At 45.7% G+C, this 12,268-nt stretch overlaps 1 long non-coding RNA gene across 1 annotated transcript in view; it reads right to left on the bottom strand.

Moving 5' to 3' along the window:
* Positions 1-249: 249 nt before the first annotated feature.
* LOC121880168 overlaps positions 250-12,268 on the bottom strand; it is a 30,395-nt gene continuing 18,376 nt past the window's right edge. Inside the window, exon 2 of the long non-coding RNA XR_006091499.1 lies at positions 250-696. This is a non-coding gene — a long non-coding RNA (uncharacterized LOC121880168). The remainder of the gene's footprint in view (positions 697-12,268) is intronic.

The following is a 12,268-nucleotide window of genomic DNA, read 5'->3' as shown; positions in this document are numbered from 1 at the left end:
CTGGTCAAGACTGGCTGACTATGGGTGGCTGGTGTCGTGGTGTGAGTGAGGGAAGGACACGGTTGATCTGACACTCCACGCCTTCACACCTCGCCTACTACACCAGGTATTTTTAATATAGGTGGTGTTGTTCCTGGGCGAGAGGTCACCCTTCAGTCCTCAAGGTGTAAGGAAAGTTCAAACGGTGCAGTAGTTTTTTTCGTCAACACAAAATAGTAGTTTCAATGTTTTAATGATTTTAAGTCACAATTTTCTTCTTCTTTTTTTCGTTAATTGTTCGGAATGTTTTGTGTCAATGCCTTAGACCAATCAGCAGCGTTGGATTTGGATTTAACCAATAACAACACCAAGAGGAACTTAGGTTTGACCAATCAGTAACACAGATGAACCCAATATGACCAATCAGGAACACTGTATGAGGCAGGGTCAAAAGAGTCTTACAGGTGCTTCATCAACACTGAAGCACCAGAAGAAGATAGGTCTTATTTTTCTTTACCACGTCACCAATGCACTAATTTTTTTTTCCTTCACTTTCCAACAACACTCGTAAATTTATTCTTATTTTATATTTTTTTTTCTAATCACCAACACTTCGACAAATATATTTTTGTTTAATATTTCAAACGTGTTGTATTTTTTTTTCCCAGTACTGAAAAAAATTCCAATTCAATGTTTCTATGGAATTACTGTCACATCCTGGAAAAAAAAGAAAATATTAATCCCAGAGCCTAAAAGAAACACATAAATTATATTATTCATGCATCAATATCACATCAGGACCCAAACACAGCCTCGATACTTCTCCCAGGACGATCAAGGGACCAAACAACACAGCCTAACCCAACAGTGAGGCCTCGATACTTCTCCCAGGACAATCAAGGAACTTAACCTAATCTAACCCAACAGTGACGCCTCGATACTTCTCCCAGGACGATCAAGGAACCTAACAACACAGCCTAACCGAACAGTGAAGCCTCGATACTTCTCCCAGGACAATCAAGGAACTTAACCTAATCTAACCCAACAGTGACGCCTCGATACTTCTCCCAGGACGATCAAGGAACCTAACCTAACCAAATCTTCACGAGAACCAAAACAACTTTCAGTGGAAATATATAGCCGGTCCAATGAATATATTTTCAATTAAATTAGTAAGTTTTTATCAGAGAAGAGAAAGAGAATAGGAAAGACATAAAAACAGAGATAATAAAAACAGATTCCCTTCACACACATCCCATTCTTACCCTAGGCTACAAATAAACAGGCTTACCCTCCCGCTTAGGCTAGGTTAGATTCGATTAGGCTAGATGAGGTTAGATGAGGTTAGGTTAGGTCAGGTAAGGTCAGGTTACGTTAAGTGAGAAAACACGACCCGGAACCTTTCGCCAATTTTCCCGCCAGAACCGCCCAAGATTTATGTGACCACGACGTATTATAAGAACTAATGTCCCCCATATATCCTGTAAACGGAATTGCCTTCCTTGGCCCACCACACCGCCCAGAAGCCACCCTTAGGAATTACAATATTTCCTGCCTAGAGAGAGACACACACATACATATATATATATATATATATATATATATATATATATATATATATATATATATATATATATATATATATATATATATATATATATATATATATATACATATATATATATATATACGAAGTGTACCTTTTAGTGTGTGTGTGTGGCGTTGAGGTTAGATTGCGTGCTTGTGTGTGCATGAACATGTGTGAACAAGCGCGTTATCTCATGTGCACGCCTCTAAAACTATATACACACACACTCACACAAGAAACAACTTTCACTTCCTGCTCTGACAGACCAACTAAAGATAACAATATGATAACAATATACGTACATGATAACCAAACGTAATGGAATAAAGATAACAAAATAACAACAGCCACAAGAAACTACAATCACATACACTAATACAATCAACCCTTCCCAATAACTGAACCTCAACCACTACCACCACCACACACACACACACACGAATAATAATAAAGCCGTCTCCCCAACTGCCATCCTAACCAAAAATGCTGAAGAGGCAACTAATAAAAATAATATATCGCGCGCGCGCGCGTGTGTGTGTGTGTGTGCGTGTGTGTGTGTGTGTGTGTGTGGCGTCACAGTCTACCCCGCCACCATCACTTCCCTAACGGTTCACACACACACACACACACCTACTGTAGATTCTAGTTATCTTCACTACTTGTTCTTTCTCTACTACTTATGGTTCTTCCACACTATGGTCAGGGGAGGTGAGGAGGGAGGGGAAGAAGGAGTAAGAGGAGGAGGTGAGGAAGGAGGTGAAGAAGGAGTAAGAGAAGGAGAAGGATAAAAGAGTCAAAGGACGAAGAGGAGAGAGAGAGAGAGAGAGACGCACTGTGTGATGTCTCTGATTCTCTAAAGGTTGATTTTGGTTACATCAATATTTTGGGTTTACTGATGAACAAGCAAAAAGTATTCCTCTATATTCAGGTTATGGTAGGGGAGAAGTGAACTGTATTTTGGGTGCTGTATTACTCATATTTCAGGAGAATTTGTACTGTATTTTGCGAGGAAGGGCGAGGGAGGGAGGTAGGTAGAGAGGGAGGGAGAGAGGGAGGGAGGGAGAGAGGGAGGGAGGGAGAAATTGTGTAGTTTTGTAATATTTTATGATATTTTGGAGTATGGAAGGGAGAGAGTGAGGGGAGGGGGGGGGAGGGAGAGTATAAAAAAGAGGAAAAGAGATAGAAGAAGGAAGGAAGGAAAGGATGAAGGAAATGAAGGAAGGAAGGAAGAAGACAGAGGAGATAAAACAAAATCATAAATCCCCCAAGTTGCACCAATGTTATGTTTTATGAGACCTGGGGATATAAACAGTGCATACAGGGTAGAGTGTAAGAGTCGCGTCATATTTCATCAGGACGAGAGAAAGGGGTGAAAGGGGTGAAAGGGGTGAAAGGGGGTGAAAGAGGGAGAGCCACCGTTCATCAGGGGGGAGGGAGGGAGGGATGGGGGAGGGTGGGGGAGGGTGAAGAGAGAGCCTGGGAGAGCTACAGGTTCATCAGGGAGAGGGTGGGGGAATGAAGAGGCAGATGGGGAGCAAGAGGGGGGAGCAGAGAGAGAGAGAGAGAGAGAGAGAGAGAGAGAGAGAGAGAGTATATGCAACACAAACCTCATCAAAAATATCTGACTCTGTAGGCTACGACGATGCGGCCATTCATCACCGCCTGACGAAGGGGAGAGTGGTGGTGTGGTGGGGGGGGGAGGGTTGAGGTACTGATAGTCGGGGAGCAGAGTGGAGAGGAGGGAAGGCATAGTAGAGGATAGAGGGGAGGGAAGAACGGAGGGAAGGAGGGAGGGAATAGGTAGAGGGTACTGATGGAAGGATGGAGGAAAGTTAAGATGCTGTTGGAGGGTACAAAGAGGGACTGCCGGTAGGTACTATGAGTGGAGGGAACTAAGAGAAAAGTGGAGGGCATTGTGGCTAAAGTGGAGGGGGAATGAGTGGAAGGGGAGTGAGTGGAGGGAGGGAAGAGTAGACCGTGGGGTAGAAGGAGACCCTGAGGAACGGTGAAGGGTTGAGGAGAGGTGAGGGAAAGGGGAGAGAGGGAGGGAAATGAGAGAAAGAAAAAAAGGGGGGGGGGGCAGGGGAGGGAGGGAAGGGGGCGAAAACATGGTGGAAAGGACTGAAAGAGGAGGAAGTGAAGGAGGATATGGAAGAGGGAGCAATAGAACGACAGAGCAGGAGTAAATTAGAGAGAGAGAGAGAGAGAGAGACTAACAAAAACCCCAGCCCATGTATATGAAATAACATCAAACTCACGGGATTTGATTATTTTTTTTCTTTATTATTAATATTTTTTTTTCAGTTTTTTATTATTCCAACGCCCAAAAAATTGTCGACTCTGACCAAGGGAAAAAGCGGCTTTATTTTCTCCCGACAATAAAAACTACCATCACTTACAATCCAACTCGGGGAAAACTATACTCGTATTGTTTCCCTAATGTAATTTTAAGTTTGGTTTGGCTGCAGAGATAAAATAATTCTTGGGTATATTTCTTCTCGTTTTCTCTCCTCTCTAGTAAAAATTTTAAGCAACTTTTAATTAGTGTAAGTTTTTCTTATATAGTATTATATTCTAATTTTATTTGGTGCCATTAATGTTGAGATATAATAGTTCAGGTACAGGTAAGAAACACAGGTACAAGTACAGATAAATAAATACATTATCAGTCCACTAACAAACACAACTTAGGCTAAAACAAAAAAATACCCTACTGTCATATCGTCTTAAAAACAAACACACACACACAAACAAACACACGCGAAATGATAACACTGAGATTCTCTTCACCAAAATGCCATATAATTTTAAACCATAATAAACAAACAAACAAAACAAATACTAACTCGAGGCTTCTTAGAGAGAGAGAGAGAGAGACAGAGAGAGAGAGAGAGAGAGAGAGAGAGAGATGTAAGAATTGCATTATTATGTTCCCCTAAACTTACTGAAACTTAATTTTCTCCAATCACCGGATCACCAGCACCTCCCTCATCACCACTACCCTCCATCCCCACCAACAGCCTCCATCCCCAACAACACCCTCCATCCCCACCAACAGCCTCCATCCCCACCAACAACACCTCCATCCCCAACAACACCTCCATCCCCACCAACACCCCCATCCCCACCAACAGCCCCCATCCCCACCAACAGCTTCCATCCCCACCAACACCCTCCATCCCCACCAACACCCTCCATCCCCACCAACACCCTCCATCCCCAACAACACCTCCATCCCCACCAACAGCCTCCATCCCCACCAACAGCCTCCATCCCCACCAACAGCCCATCCCAACATCTCCATCCCCACCAACAGCCTCCATCCCAACCACTCCCTCCATCCCCACTCAACACCCCTCCATCCTCACCAACAGCCCTCCATCCCCACCAACACCCTCCTCCATCCCCACCAACACCTCCATCCCCACCTTAACACCCCCTCCCATCCCCACCACAACACCTCTATCCCCACCAACACCCTCCATCCCCAACAACACCCTCCATCCCCAACAACACCCTTCATCCCTACCAACAATCTCCATCTCCACCATTTCTCCCCTTTCTGCACCAACACCCCCCAACCATCCATTCCCTCACCCCCCTACATCTCCAACACACCCCCAACACTCTCACCCCTCTCTCCTCCACCACATAACCCACTCACTGACCCGTACACACAAGGGACCAACAGTCATGTGATCGGTGGAGTGGAGAGGGAGGAGAGAGGAAGAGGAGGAAGGAGGAGGGAGGAAGAGGAGGGGAGGAGCAAGCTTAACGTATAGAGGAGGGGAGGGAGAGGAGGTGAGAGGAAGGGAAGGCAGAGGGAGGGAAGGAGAAGAGTGTGTTGTGATTGCAGTGGGACGGAAGGGGAGAGAACTTGAAGGGGGACGATGGTTGAGAAGAGGGTTGAAGTGGGTGGTGGGGGTGGGGTGGAAGAGGGTTTGAGGTAAGGGGTGGGAGGAGGAGGAGGAGGTCTGAGGTATGTTGGGGTAGGGAGGAGAGGTAGAGAAGAGAAGATAGGAATGGAACATGAGAATGGGCCAGTCAATCGTGAGTGAGGGAGGGAGTGAAGGAGAGAAGGGAGAGAGAGAGAGGGGGAGGTGATAAGGTGGTGTAGCAACAGAAGATAGAAAGAGAACAAGAGAAAAACAGAGAATGGTGGGAATAGACACACACAAAATATATATCTGAGAAATAAAAAATAAAAATATATATAAATAAATCCCATATGAAACCCAAGAAGAAAGAAAATATATGAAAAAATACCACCCGCCAAAAAAATATAAAATTGTGTAAATTTAATAAAAAACTGAATTTGATGCTCGTGTTCCATGTCCAGCGTGGAGGAGGAGGAGGAGGAGGAGGAGGAAGAGGAGGAAGATGAGGAAGAGGAGGAGGAGGAGGATAGGTAGGGAAAAAAATCAGTAGCTTCGTGTTGTGTGGGGAGACGAGACGTGAATACTGGGGAAAAAATATAGCGAGGTAGCGTACTTGAGTAATATAGCCAGTTAGGTATAATACTATGGCAGTAATCACGTACCAAAGTTAACAAGGACCACCATACCATCAAATAACGGGCCAACGTACATTAATAAGACCTTAACCTAATCTTAGAGGCTGTGAAGGTGATAACAAGGACAGTGGGCGTGTGGGCGTAAGAGGTGGCCGCCCACTTAACCTCACAACACTATACACATCGCGGGGTCCAACTCACACTCTGTAAATAACCACTCAGGCACAATCCATTACCACACAAAGACCCAATTTAACCTTCATGCCTTCCCTGACCCACCCCTCTCCCCTGACCCACCCCTCTCCTACCTTTCTCCTGACCCAACCCTCTCCTACCTTTCCTCCTGATCCACCCCTTTCCTCCCTCTCCCCTGACCCCCTCTCTCCTACCTTTCTCCTGATCCACCCCTCTCCTCCTCCTTACCTACCGTATCCTCTCTCCCCTCCTCCAACTTTCCCCTCCCCCCTTTTCTCCCTCACTTACCGTATCTTTTCTCCTACCTCTCACCTACACTCCCCTTTCCTTCTCCCCCCTTCACCTACCCTTTTCTCTTCCATTCCCTCTTCTCATCTACCCTCCCCTTTCCCTCTACCTACCTACCTCCCTCCCCTACAATGGCACACAATGAAAGAAAGGAAAAGGGAGTGGACGAGAGGGAGTAAAGGGATGGTATAGGAAAGGAAGAGGACAGGAGGGAAGATGAAGTGACAATGAAAGTGTATGTGTGTGTGTGTGTGTGTGTGACATGTTTGGTACACAAGACAATTTACCTTGTAAGTTACGCCATCCGCCCGTACACACACACACACAACCCCCAATGACAAACCATCGTTCCTCCTACACCACCACAACCATCCTGCGCCTCCTACAGTATAGTCTCGTTTGGTGCCAGCACTTCCCAACAGCCTGTAGCCGATATTAACAGCGCGAGAGGGAAAACTTCTTTCACGACGGATACTTCTTTCACTTCGAGTTATCCGTTTATTACTACCATAAGAGAAAGTGTGGTATACTGTAGGTGGAGAAGGTTGGCTTTACATGAGAAGTCCGTCACACACACACACACACACACTGGACACACTACTGCTTCTATACAGTATACAAGTAACGACCACAAGAAGCTATTATCCCCCCCCCCCTCCTCACCTACCCTTATCTCTCATCACGACCACCAGCAGGAGGGAACTCTACCACCATACACTCCTCCACAAGTTCCTGCGTCCACCACACCTGCCGCACACTTGAGCCCAGTTTTATAGACCAATTCTCCACCCTTATGGTCTGGGCCTCCGAGACAAAATTACACGGTATGAGTTTCCACCCATCAAGATGTTGCTGTTTATAACCCAAGTGACTTACTGTAGAAACAACTTATATATTGGAAGTTATTTTGGCTCTTTCACTTTACTCCACGGTGTATAAATCCCACGAAAATATAATCTCTACAGCTGTATACTTGTAGAACAGCTGCGTGGGACAGTGAGACATGTGTTGACCTCAAGCCTCTACCAAAACACACCTACACAGAGATCAAAGTCCGTTATATCGAGGGTCAGTTAGATGTAAAACTTCCATCTAACAGACTACATAGAGATCAAAGTCCGTTATATCGAGGGTCAGTTAGATGTAAAACTTCCATCTAACAGACTACATAGAGATCAAAGTCCGTTATATCGAGGGTCCGTTAGATGTGAAACCTCCACCATACGAATTAAATGGAGAGTAAAATCCGTTATATGGAAGTTAAAGATTTACAACATGGTGGCAGGCAGGTGAAGTAGGTCGTGGTGGACACTGCAGGGATGTTGTGAAGGTCGTGGTGCTCTTGCTTCTGGCCCTGGATAATCGCCCTTGTACGGAACACCTGGAGACTGTGTGTGTGTGTGTGAACAGGATGGTGATTACCCTAGCAGCAGTAGCAGCGGTAGGAGGAACTCGCGGCCACAGACAGTCTTACTACCAATCCTGATATATGCGAACGTCACCCTGAGGCAAGAGGGGTTCTGCTCGTCATCTGGTAAGCTTCCGCGGCCTCTGGCACTATTAAAGAGACTATCACCATCAGCACACCAGAGAAGCAATATTGCAACACGGTGGTGGTGGTGGTAGCGGTAGTGGTGGTAGTGGCAGTGGTGGCGGTAGTGGCAGTGGTGGCGGTAGTAGTGGTGGTGGTAGTGGCAGCGGTAGTGGTGTCAGTGATGGTGGTAGTGGTAGCAATATAGTGGTGGCAGCGGTGGCGATGGTCGACAGTACGGATGCAGCAACACCCCGCCCCCCGCCAGATTCGTGACTAACCTAAATGCACGATGAAAACTGAACCAGCCTCTCTGCAATAACGGTCAGCCAGCGCTCAACTCTCGCTACGATTGGCTGCATTTAAACTAATGGATACAATTACACTGGGTTATTAACTTTACTAGTGAGACGCGTGTATAATATTTCTTCGTCAATGTTGATATACTCGGCCTGACCACCGCTGTATGGAGATGACATAACGAGAGACCGAGTATACTGTATATACCGTTCAGTTCACACACACACACACCGCTACCAAACTCACCAGGATGACTCTCATAACTAAACACATTCACGCACTCCAAGGCTCTATGTATCTTACTCTTTTCTGGTATTCCTTTCACATATATTTTCTTGAAGCTTTTAGTTACCATAATAAACTTAAGACTAACAATATATCCAATTGGTTTAATATTTTCCCACAGGATTTTTAGATATTTATATAGAGACATACTATCTAACATGACACCAGGTAATTATATGTAAACGCGACAAATAAACAAACAAATAAATATATAACCCTAAATACAACGAGAAAAACAGAACTTATTAGCAAGAACAACGGGGTAGGGAGGAGGGAGGTAAGGAGGAGGTGGAGGGAGGAGGAGGTGGGAAGGAGAGGAGGAGGTGGGAAGGAGAGGAGGAGGTGGGAGAGGAGGAGGTGGGAAGGAGAGGAGGAGGTGGGGAAGGAGGAGGAGGAGGTGGGAAGGAGAGGAGGAGGTGGGAAGGAGAGGAGGAGGTAGGGAGGAGGGAGGTAAGGAGGAGGTGAGGAAAGGGGTAAGGAGGGGAGGGGGGGGGGTAGGGGAGAAGTGTCATTCTGTTAACTAGGCCAAACAAATACAGTACATAATGCCAAACTAATCTAACCTAACCTAATTAAACGTAACACAATAACTAACCTCAAGTATATCTAAATTAATCTACATCCCATTTGCTCGACTCGTACTGATGAAAAATTACTTATATCAAGTGATTTAATCTATTTTTGCCAACTTCTAGTATAGATTTAGCTTAGTAATACAATTCCTTTTTGCCAATCCATCCAGGTATACTTGCTTGCCACCCCCCTAGCTAGCAAGACGTCCCCAATAGCTAAGATATATAAATAATTTCATAATACCAACGTAGTGTATAGACAACCAGACAGTCAATACATCTCAACAACTCAGTCTCGGTCACAACGGGGCAGCAGCAGCGGTGGTTGCGGGGTGTGTGTGTGTGTGTGTGGCCAGCTCGACACACTTCACCAGTGACCAACAATACAACAATGGCTATTTAAGTTTCGCCACCACCTGAGTGATAAGATTATATGATTCATCAACTGTTGGGGACTACTCCTGTGTGTGGGGGAGGGAGGAGGGGCGGGAGTTAGAGCATGACTGAGTACGTCTGTGTTGGTTAGTTGCGTTTATATGTGTACCCAAATCAAAGAGGATATGCATTATGTCAGAAGGAAGGAAGGAAGGTAGGTAGGTAGGTAGGTAGGTAGGTAGGTAGGTAGGTAGGTAGGTAGGTAGGTAGGTAGGTAGGTAGGTAGGTAGGTAGGTAGGAAGGAAAGAAAGAAAGAAAGAAAGAAAGAAAGAAAGAAAGAAGGAAGGAAGGAAGGAGAGTACGTATACAAAACAAGGTATTATAATCCACAACCTCTTGGTCTACGTGTTCGAATATTCATGTATAAAAGCGAGATTGTTTCAAACTCATTTTAATCAAGGAATACACAAGTAGAGCGTGTCAGCCCGGGGACCCATCTAACAACACGAATGACATCCTGTCTGGTTAGGTTATATCAGAGGACAGACAAGTGGACTGAACTGGCTCATGTCACCACCACCATTACCACCACCTCTCCTCACCCACACCAGCAACACCCCCCCCTCTCCTCACCACCACCATTACCACCACCTCTCCTCACCCACACCAGCAACACCCCCCCCTCTCCTCACCACCAGCAACACCTCATTCAACTCCTCAACACCTCACCTCACGTCACACACCTCTCTCACCTTTAATGATCGTACCTCATAGCTGCCTCAGTTTGCCCGTCGAGGCCAAACAAAGGGATTATTTTTTTTACCATCACGCCAAATAGATCATAAAATTACGTCTCGATTACAGCCTAATGAAATCCTCACCACTTAGAAATGTGAGGATGGTGATTGTGGTGAGATTTAGCGGTACTCCACCACCACTATCACCACCCCTCAACATCACCAACACCACCACCACTAACACCCTCACACCAACACTTCTATCACTAACATCACCACCACCACCACCACCACCACTCGCATCACCACCCACAGCATCAAGAAAACCAAACATGAACCAACATCGTGTCTTGTACAATGAAGCATCACGCCAGACATATTAAAATCGTGTGTGTGTGTGTGTGTGTGTGTGTGAAGACGACGAACGGGCTGGAATGCGAACCCTTGAATACCAGAACTTCACCACAGTAACTCGCTGAGGCTATACTGCTTCTCATCCACCTATTCACTCATCCATCCCACCATGTACTCATCCACCTACCCACCCATTCATCACCCATGTACTCATCCACCTACCCACCCATTCATCACCCCATGTACTCATCCACCTACCCACCCATTCATCACCCATGTACTCATCCACCTACCCACCCATTCATCCACCCCATGCACCATCCACCTACCCACCCATTCATCAACGCTGCACCATCCACCCACTCCACCCTCTCTCATCACCCCACATGCACCATCCACCCACCCACCCATTCACATCACCCATGCACTCATCCACCTACCCACCCATCCATCACCCCATGTACTCATCCACCTACCCACCCATTCATCACCCATGTACTCATCCACCTACCCACCCTTTCATCACCCCATGTACTCATCCACCTACCCACCCATTCATCACCCATGTACTCATCCACCTACCCACCCATTCATCACCCATGTACTCATCCACCTACCCACCCATTCATCACCCATGTACTCATCCACCTACCCACCCTTTCATACCACCTGACCTACGTTCTAAAAATTACCGATACGAAAATTACGTAAATAATTGTAAAATGTTAAACACCGCATAACAAGACATTTCAAGGGTCAGGACTCAGTGATTTCTCTCTTGGGTGGGGAGATAGATACAGGTTAAGGACTAATTTGGGGAGATAGATACAGGTTAAGGACTAATTTAGGGAGATAGATACAGGTTAAGGACTAATTTGGGGAGATAGTTAAGGATAATTTGGGGAGATAGTTAAGGACTAATTTGGGGAGATAGATACAGGTTAAGGACTAATTTGGGGAGATAGCTACAGGTTAAGGACTAATTTGGGAGATAGATACAGGTTAAGGACTAATTTGGGGAGATAGATACAGGTTAAGGACTAATTTGGGGAGATAGATACAGGTTAAGGACTAATTTGGGGAGATAAATACAGGTTAATGTGTAATTTGTAGTACAGGTCACAGGTGTAGATGGAATGCTCGTTGGCCGGGGTTAAGGGAAGCCGATGGGACCGTCCGTTCACCACTACTACCAACAGCTGCAGGTATAACGGGTTCACCTATACTACCTCACCACCTCCTCTCAACCACTTAATGACACTATAACGTAACCTAACCTAACCTAAACCTAAACCTAAATTAACTTAACCCCTTAAGATGGCCAAACACACATATACGATCTTTTAAACCCCTCCTTCACATGGCCACATACATACGATCTTTATACCCCTCCCACACATGGCCACATACATACGATCTTTATACCTCCCACATGGCCACAGACACATATGATCTTCTATACCCTCTCACACACATGGCCACAGACACATATGATCTTCTATACCTCCACATGGCCACAGACATATGATCTTCTTGCCCCTCCACATGGCC

Source organism: Homarus americanus, unplaced genomic scaffold (genome assembly GCF_018991925.1).
Source record: "Homarus americanus isolate GMGI-L3 unplaced genomic scaffold, GMGI_Hamer_2.0 scaffold30108, whole genome shotgun sequence".
Taxonomy (NCBI): Eukaryota; Metazoa; Arthropoda; class Malacostraca; order Decapoda; family Nephropidae; genus Homarus; species Homarus americanus.
This window is presented reverse-complemented; position numbering and strand designations above follow the sequence as displayed.